Source organism: Protopterus annectens, chromosome 4.part1 (assembly GCF_019279795.1).
Source record: "Protopterus annectens isolate FY-2018-M chromosome 4.part1, PAN1.0, whole genome shotgun sequence".
Classification (NCBI taxonomy): domain Eukaryota; kingdom Metazoa; phylum Chordata; order Ceratodontiformes; family Protopteridae; genus Protopterus; species Protopterus annectens.
In genome coordinates this window covers 426,596,911-426,606,791 of record NC_056734.1, presented here as the reverse complement: position 1 = coordinate 426,606,791, position 9,881 = coordinate 426,596,911, and the positions used below count along the sequence as shown (strand labels likewise).

The 9,881-nt window shown below is 38.9% G+C and overlaps 1 protein-coding gene across 2 annotated transcripts in view; it reads right to left on the bottom strand.

Moving 5' to 3' along the window:
- The window catches only part of IRS1 (insulin receptor substrate 1), a 160,762-nt gene that overhangs the window by 135,135 nt on the left and 15,746 nt on the right, over window positions 1-9,881 (bottom strand). The window lies entirely within an intron of this gene.

Here is a 9,881-nt window from a genome sequence, read left to right as displayed (position 1 = left end):
ATTTTCGCTCTTTAGAGCGTTCGCTATTGTGATCATTCAATCATGTAATACAGACACATATACATCTCCTTCCAAGATTAGTGAATTTGTGTAAATTTACAAAACAAACATGTTATATTCCTTCAAAAATAACAGAGACACATTGAAGGAACAAACTATCAAGAAAGGGGTTACACACTGTTTATGAAGGTCAGAAGTACGACAATTTAACCTATAAAGCCAAGAGATCTTCTACAATGGGTATCGGATAGGCTTTAATATTTCAATATCCCCAGTGTGGCACAATATAGAAAACTTAAAACCCAAGCCTTTCATGGGAGAGTGGACATGCAAACTACCTTCTACACCATGGGCAAGGAACAATGGAGTGAGAAGAGACACTCCTCTTGATCCCAGCCATTCTATGGCCTGAAGGCAACCAAACAATTACCCAAGCAGCACAGCTCTTTGGGGGGCGGGTGGGGGAACCTCCCAACGCAAGTGTTTTCCACCAAAAACCAGGATGGTCCTGTGCAAAAGGTGGCCCTAAAAGACCACAAATCAAGGTCTTGAAAGTCACTGGGGTGTGAATAAGCCTCTGCCTCTAATCTCAAACATGAAAAGAAAAAAAAAAAAAAAAAAAAAAAAGGTAAAGGAAAGAAAGAAAGGCAAACCTCCTGCAATCCACAAAGACTATCTACCATCCAGTTTATATAGCCCTTGTAAACAAATGAACTTGGGGAGGGTATCACTAGTGAAAAGATCAACCACTATAACGTATCCGCTCTGAAAGACTGTTAAAGCGTAGGCACGTGTTATCCCCAACTTAAATGGGTCAGGTTCACGACCTCAAACCACTGACAAGTAAGAGAAATATTAAGTAGAGGTCCACACCTCCCAAAAGGTTAGGGCAACAAGCTACTGATCAATCCTTACAGCTACAGCAGACTCTTTGGACACAAAAGGCTGTTCCAGAAACTGGATCATTAGGGATGTAAAATAGGCTCCTCACCTCATCCCCACTATCTTGGTCACCTGAGTAAAGGAATAGCTTGATGCTACTTAAGAAAAAAAATGATACACAATGCACCTAATTCAGCAATCCTTCATTTCAGCAAGCAGACATCTGTCAAATAATAAACACAGTTAAGGACGTTTTGAGAATATGAAATGGCTACAGACAAATCGGGAGGGTGGCCTAATGGTTAAGGTGTTTGCCTTAGAAACACAAGGTGCAGGGTTTGAGTCTCACAAGGAATAACTGGATAGGCTTAAAATGGCTCGCAAGGGCAGTTAGCTTAGTACTAACCTATGAACATGCAGGTGTTGTCATTACTACTGATCTGCATTTTAGGAACAGTAACACAAAAGTGGCCAGCTCCATTGGCAGGGATGTTTCCAGGGTTCAAATTAATGACTCAGCCACATGCAGCAGCTGGTAGGCAGAAAAGAGGAATCACAGGACTTGGCCTTAAAGTTGCAGTAGTCTTCTAAGTTTGATGTCAGCTTAGCCTCAAAGTCGCAGTAGTTTTCTAAGGTGATGTCAACTTAACCTCAAAGTCGCAGTAGTCTTCTAAGGTGATGTCAACATTTGTGGAATAAGGCTTTTTGGAACAAAGTCAAGACATCTTCTGTATGAACGGTGGCTCTTAAGACTTCAGTCTGCCCAACTGGTGACCCCAGCATGGAGAGGTCAACACCCAGTATGAACTTGCCCATATTAGCAGTAATGGGGAGAAAGGGGCTTAAAGAAGCCTAGCCACTGCAGAAACAATACAAGTTCTGACCTGCTGGAAAAATTAAAAAGAAATGCAAAAGCATACTCTGCTTTATTCATTTTTCTACCTTAAATACATGTGCCATTGTCAGAAAACAAGAAATACAGTAGATCATCCATTGCAGAATGAGGGTTGACATCTGCACCAATACCCACTTCAGCAACTTAGTCCTGCAACTGTTACTGTACAGTGTGCTAGTTGCTACAAAAATAGTTTGCATAGTCATAGTCTGATCAAATGGAAATGACAGACAACATAACAACTAGGCACAGAGCATTCCCAAACTCACATCCTCAACATAATTACTTGGTCAGACTTCCTGACAAAGGCTCAACGTAGAATAATAGTTAAAGTAAAATCAACTACTTTTAAACTATTTTATGAAGGGCAATAGCACAATGTATCATAATTTGCCAAACTCTGCCAAAACAAAAGAACTCATAATAAATTTCCAGAGGCACAATGCAGATCACAACCCAATATACATCAATGGAGACTGTGTGGAAAGGGTTCCTGCCTTCAAGTTTCTAGGTGTATATGTGGCAGAAGATCTCTCTTGGTCAATAAGCACCATGGAGGCAGTCAAGACGGCACAACAGAGACTCCACTTCCTGAGGATACTCAGGAAAAACAAGCTGCAGGAGAAGCTACTAGTGTCTTTTTATCACAGTTTTATTGAAAGTGTGTTGACATACTGCATTTCCATGTGGTATGCCAACAGTTCAGCAGTAGAAAGGAAGGCCCTTCAAAGGGTCATTAACTCTGCCCAGAAAATCACTGGCTGCTCACTGCCCTCTTTGGAGAAACTCTTCAGCTCTTGCTGTCTCAGTAGGGCAACCAGCACTTTGAAAGATCCTTCTTACCCTGGACATCACCTGTTTGAGCTGCTCCCTTCTGGCAGCCAGTTATTTATTTATTTTACATTTGTTGACCGGGAATGTCTGACTGAGCCGAAGCCCGTTTTCAGCAGAGACCCGGGGAGAAAAGCTCCAGTAAATAGATATAACATTTTGTCATTATTAACAGGTATTATACAGGTGGAATAAGGCAATCAGCTAGCAGGCTACAAGAGAATTTTTGAGAATATACAGATAACATTGTGTCATAAATACAAGTATAATACAAGTTAACTGGCACGCCAATACAATTGCGACAGTGTCAAGTTACTATCATTGTATTTATTTAGCATTTGATTACTGGGATGGTCTGACTGGGATGACAAGCATACCTACTTTCAGCAGAAGCCCAGGGAGAAAAGCTTCACATTGATGAGAAGACAATACAAAATGCATTACATTAGTGTGAACTGGATACATACAAAACATGCGTAAACATGATACATAAAGTATACATTCCATACCTTCCCAGAACTGAACCATTCTATTCCACACTTGTTAATTTAAATATTTATTTTACATGTTTTCTGGAAAAGAACACAGATTCCACTGGACCCTTCTTAGGTTCAGCCCAGAATACAATGAAAATACAAATAAAAAAGGTAGCACAAAATTAGCATAACAACTTAAGCCACAGATTTATTTTAACTACTGAACAGTCTATATATAATAAACACCCTGGCTTAAGAGATTCCACGTGAACTACATACAATAAATAAAAAAGTCAAGGAGGCAGCAGGAGGATTTTTGGGAAAGAAAGGAAGATGGAGCATATGGGAGGAAGGGGGTGGGTCACATGAAAAGAATAAGTGCAGTTGCTGGGTGGTAGACAGGAAGGTTTGTTTGTTTTGTAAGCATCTGCATAAAAAAGCCTTTTATAGGATCAAAGGAGAATACTAGGCTACCTGCCCTGAAGGGCCATTAAAACCTAGCCAATAGACAGAGGTCAGAATTAAAACCTATACCTTATGTCTTGGAATAGAAAACCTTAGCCATTATGCTAAACTTTCCCTCTTTAGTTTTGAGTGAGACTGTATATAGGTAGGATTGTTTTTTTTTAATGAGGTTGGATGGAAAACCAGTCTGTCTTGCTAGCTTGTCTTGACCTCCTTGAGGCTGGAGGGAAATTTTGAATGGGGGTTTATGGCTAGCCCTGTAATGATCTGCATACTTCCCTACAAACATACTTTTTGGTCAAGCATGGAAAAGACATGCTCAGGGAGGGTAGCCTCAGAGTGTGTTTGCTGCAGGTTGGTGATATGGGCTAGAAGAGATTGCAAGTTATAGACGTATACATCTCATGTAGTCTTTCTGCTAATAAGGAACATGAATCAACGTTAGTGAGATTATAAACTAGGACTGATTAAAACAGTACTTCTAAAAGTGTAGAGGGAGCCATTTTTCTCTTTAAAAGAATGAACCAGTGATGTTTTCTTTTTGAGGCAAGATCTACAAATTGACAGACATTTAATACACTTTTATGTGACATGATTCAGATCACAATTCACAAAGTAAATGAGACTCCAATTTGAGAATGTTGTTGTGTCTTTCGGCTTATCCCTGTTAGGGGTCGCCACAGCGAAACTCTGGTCCGCTAATGTTTGGTAGTGGATTTTTACGTGCCGAGTTACCAGCCCTGATGCACAACCTTCAATGAAGGCACGCCCATTCACGCATGCCTCCACACAGAAGACGCTCTAGCTGAGAATCGAATGGGACAACGTCTTGGTGTGAGGCAACAACGTTATCCCAGCACCACTACCGCGACTCCAATTTGAGAATACAAATAAATAAATAATGCTTTCAGTTTCTCTCACATATGAAAACAATTCTAATCTGAAACCATCCCATTTGTTTCAACCTGCCTGTCAGGACCTAGATTTTTCTTCAGAGATAGCGTTGTTACCTCACAGCAAGAGGTTCTCCCATTCGATTCTCGGCTTAGCTTGGGAGTGCCTTCTGTGTGGAGTCTGCATGTCCTCCCCGCGGTTGGGTAGCGTTCGAAAGACATGCATGCATAAATGGGCGTGTTTCGTAAAAAAAATTTACTGCCAATCATTAGCGGACAAGAGTTCCGCTGTGGCGACCCCTTACTGGGAAAAAGCCGAAAGACAGACATATTAATAAAACAAACAAGACCTAGTTTACGCAAACCAGCCTAAAAACAGTGACTCCTTATCAGAACAGCAATACATAAGCTATTCTACACGCTACACAATGACATAATAGTAACAGAGACCTACAGATGACAGAAACATGATGGTTATACAGATTTCCACTTCTCAGTTTTACAACAACAATACAGATTTCAATTTATGAAAGTGATTTAACATGCATATTGTCAGTACTTTCAACAGATTTCCATGCTAAAACAGTATGTGACATTTTACACCATCATTCTTACAGTTTTCCTGCACTTGACATTTCTCAACTGGTATAATGCAGAATGGGTCAGGTGTTCTGGCAGTACAGTACTGATGTGAGCGCTGTGAAGTGCTGCTCATTGAAAAGGAAAGTGTTGTGAGCAAAATGAGGGCGGTAAAAACTTCAGTTTCAGGGATCTCAAGCAAATGAAAACTGCAAAATACAATATTTTTGGCTGGATTTTCCTCTTTCACACACTGAGATGCCCTACTGGTTCATATGCAGAACTGTGTTAGCGGCAAATGCTAGTGTGTACTGTACAAAGCATCAACTCACAAAATCTACTGCACAATAGATCATGAGCGCATGAACAAAACGAAAGGTAACACAAATATTTTATGAAAATCATGGCTAAGAATGACAGAAAAAATGAGACTCTGTAGGACTACTGCAAACTACCTTTTCTGCCAAATTTCCTTAAACAAAGGAAAATAACATTTCTTTTTAATAATATGCTAGCAACTGGCCACAAACACCACTTTCAGCAATGACTTGACTCAGGCAAGTCAGAATATTCTAAAAAACTTGAAATGTAAATGCTATCTACTTAATTTATGAGTGGAGAGAATTATTAGTAAGTTTTCAACAAGACATTAACTTTAAATGCAATAAAAATGCATGCATTAACAAAAATATCATCTCAGAACTCTATTTCTGTGGAAAAGAGAACATATGCAAAACTAAGATTTGCTTGATGAAGACACCATATTGCTGGCGAGTAATCATAAAAGGACATAGGCCACACTAAGAATACACACTTTAATTTGACTCGCCTTATAAACAAGACATAAATGTATCATGCTACAGCTAGAGGAAGACGAGCAAAACCAGAGAAGGCATGCAAGGTCAAGTGAGCAAGAAGGCAGAACACAGTTCCCTAGCATAGGTGGTCTCTCGATTAGGGGATTACCACGAAAATAAGCATCTGAACATTACATAACTACAGAGGCTTGCTGTGCTTCTGTTCCCTTCTGAAATTTCTGCCATATTTGCAGACTATGATCTGGTACAAATAGATGAAAATGTAATAATCAGAGAAGAAAATGGCACTTAGTCCTTGAAAACGAGTAGTAGTGAGAGGTTCTTCTGAGGTGCTAACATGCCACACTGCACCAGATACAATGCTGCCAAATACCCACACTGCACTAGATACAATGCTGCCAAATACCCACACTGCACCAGATACAATGCTGCCAAATGCCCACACTGCACCAGATACAATGCTGCCAAATACCCACACTGCACCAGATACAATGCTGCCAAACACCCACACTGCACCAGATACAATGCTGCCAAATACCCACACTGCACCAGATACAATGCTGCTAAATACCCACACTGCACTAGATACAATGCTGCTAAATACCCACACTGCACTAGATACAATGCTGCCAAATGCCCACACTGCACCAGATACAATGCTGCCAAATGCCCACACTGCACCAGATACAATGCTGCCAAATACCCATACTGTACCAGATACAATTCTGCCAAATACCCACACTGCACCAGATACAATGCTGCCAAATGCCCATACTGCACCAGATACAATGCTGCCAAATATCCATACTGCACCAGATACAATGCTGCCAAATACCCACACTGCACTAGATATAATGCTGCCAAATACCCACACTGCACCAGATACAATGCTGCCAAATACCCACACTGCACTAGATATAATACTGCCAAATACCCACACTGCACCAGATACAATGCTGCCAAATGCCCATACTGCCCCAGATACAATGCTGCCAAATACCCACACTGCACCAGATACAATGCTGCCAAATACCCACACTGCACCAGATACAATGCTGCCAAATACCCATACTGCACCAGATACAATGCTGCCAAACACCCTTGGGCAGGACAAAACTGATCATCATCCTGTGGAAACAATGGGGGATAAGAAAAAAGTATTTTATAAAGGAGGTACAGCTTCCTGTACCATCTATGTCAGGATTCCGTCACACCCCTCCTATACTAACAGCATGGCTGCACAGCCATAGAGGAAAGTCATGAAAGGGTGAAAAAATGTCTTGCAAGACTGCATTCTTGTGGTGGATCTGAATAATGTAAAAGCATTCCAGAAGTTTATGTTCAAAGAGCTGCTATCAGGAAAACAGAATTCAAAGAGTTACCATTCAGCAAATGGGAGGGCTCCCTTGTATTACGGGCTAATGTAGCTCTTTAATACACGATAGGCAGTATATGATGGAAGTCAACATACAGTGGTGCGGTCTACAAGGGACAATATGGTACACCTAGCAAGGAAGTCAGAGGATGGAACAGTCGCCCAGTGACACAGAGGCCACACATACCACCTGAAAGGCTACATGACCAACTGAATGTTTTTAATCTTCTGTACAAAGTAACTATTTCTGGGCAATTTTCTTAAAAACTTGTAATATGCTGGATATGAGTAGTTTAAGGTCAACTGTAATTTTTCAGCCATATGAACTACATTACAAGCTGCTGAGCAATGCATGAAGTGTTGGATAAATCAGGAAATGTTACACCCTTGGCTAAAGAGCATACATTCAAGATTTTACATCCTCTTCAAGGGGTAGCAGACTGTGAACCACTTATCAATTCTTCAATCATCATCAATGCACAGAGTAGCTGCAGTTGCCAGAAAGATGACAAATGAACAGAAAATGTACTTCTGAAGTATTCCTACCACATCATGTTTGAGGTGTTGGTCAGGACCACACCATTTGGCAGAGTGCAGAGTCACTATTCATTATAGCTGCAGCCCAAAATGAAAATGATCTGATCAAAGCCAAGAATTCAGAGTCTGCAAATGAATAGCTGACAAAACTGAAAACATTTAACAGGACAAAACAAAAACAATTCTTGGCAATAAGAAAAGCCTATGTATTAAATGGAGATCACCATAAAGTGCGGAATGGGAACATTTACCATTCTCTTCACTGTAGTGCGATCTCAGAGTCGATAGATTTAATTAGCAGGGGGCTTGACCCCTGCATGAAAAAAAAATAGTTTTTATTGAAGTTTTGAACTTTCAAAACTTTGATGTTATGGTCCTGAGCACCATTATTATTTGCAATTGACTGGTGTAGCTATGGGCACTCCTTGTGCCAATAGCTACACCAACCTTGTAATGGCAGAATGGGAATTTCAATATATTAAATGCCCAATAGGGAAGAATATAGCACTCTTTCGTCGTTTTGTAGATAATCTTTTCCTTTTATGGAAAGGAACTCAGGCAGAACTTTTACAGTTCTTTGATTATGTGAACACAAGAGTCAATTTCCTGGTTTACTTTTGAATACGAGTTTTCACATTATTTGGATGTACAAATACAGCGGGATAAAGAAGATGGCAGTATTTCCACAAATGTTTATAGGAAAGAATGTTATGTACCTTCTTACCTGCACAGAGATAGTATGCATCCGGTACATATATTCCCCAATGTTATGAAGGGGCAAATGTTACGTGCCTCAAGATTAACAGTTAATGATATAGATTTTGAAGAGAGCTTGGTTAAACTCATTAAAGATTTTGAGCATAGGGGTTATGACAGTACTGAGATTCATAAAACAAGTGAAGTAATTAGGAAGGAGAGGAAGAATCTTGGTAAACCGTATTTTTCCTCACCACAGAGAAAAAATGTTTCAAACCACAGATTCAGAGACAGAACATTTTGTTTTAATTTAACATACAGTAGTGAAGTCAATGTTTTTAAGAATATAGTTAATTAACATTGGCATGTTTTGCAAACTGATGAAAATACAGCTGGGATTCTTGGAACTAAGCCCTCTTTTGTTTACAGGAATAAAATATCTTTAAGAAGACAGTTATGTTACCCTAAATATGAAGGGCAAGATATGAACCATATACTGACAGGCACTAAGAGATGTGGTGCTTGTAATTTTTGTACCAGTATAAATGAAGATCCGAGCTTTATACATCCTGACTCTGGGCATACATTCATGCTTAATGTTAATGTTAAAGCAGATTGTAACACCAAAAATCTAGCATATTTAGCTAAGTGTATGACGTGTAGAAAATTTTATGTTGGCAAGACCAACAGACATCTCCGTGAATGGATAAGAGACCATTTATATTGTATTAGTAAAAGATTAGAGCACAGTGCACTTGCTAAACATGTAGCACAGGAAGGGGATCAGCATAAATTTGCATTTCAGGTATTGGAGGTTACCAGGACTGATATGAGATTAGGTGATATTTATAACACTGAACGCAATGAAACTAGATGGATTCTTAGACTCTGAGCGCATAAAGACTCCGGTCTAAATGATGTAGTTCCCCTGAAACCAGAATTAAAGAACAGGGGTTTGAGAAAGTAATTTTATATAATATTTACACTACATTAGTTAACATAATATATATATATATATATATATATATATATATATATATATATAAAAAAAAAAATTATATATATATATATATATATATATATATATATAAAAAAAAATTATATATATATATCTAGATTTTCAGGTCATTTAGTGTGTTGTAGAATTTTTAATAGTTTTTATGTATCTTGTTTATACATATTTTTTTTATGAAGGATGTTTTTTACTGTGGTTGTCTTTTTAAATAGCTCTCTTCCTGAGCACATTCACCGTTTTACATATCACATGACTAATTATTGTTAATTGATGGAGTATTTAAACCTGTGGGTTTTTGGTCTTTTTGTGATCTGAAGAAGCAATTGTTTGAATTGTGAAAGCACTCATCTTTTTCATTAAACTATTTGACTTGGAATTTCGTCTTTTATCAGCATATATATATATATATATATATATAT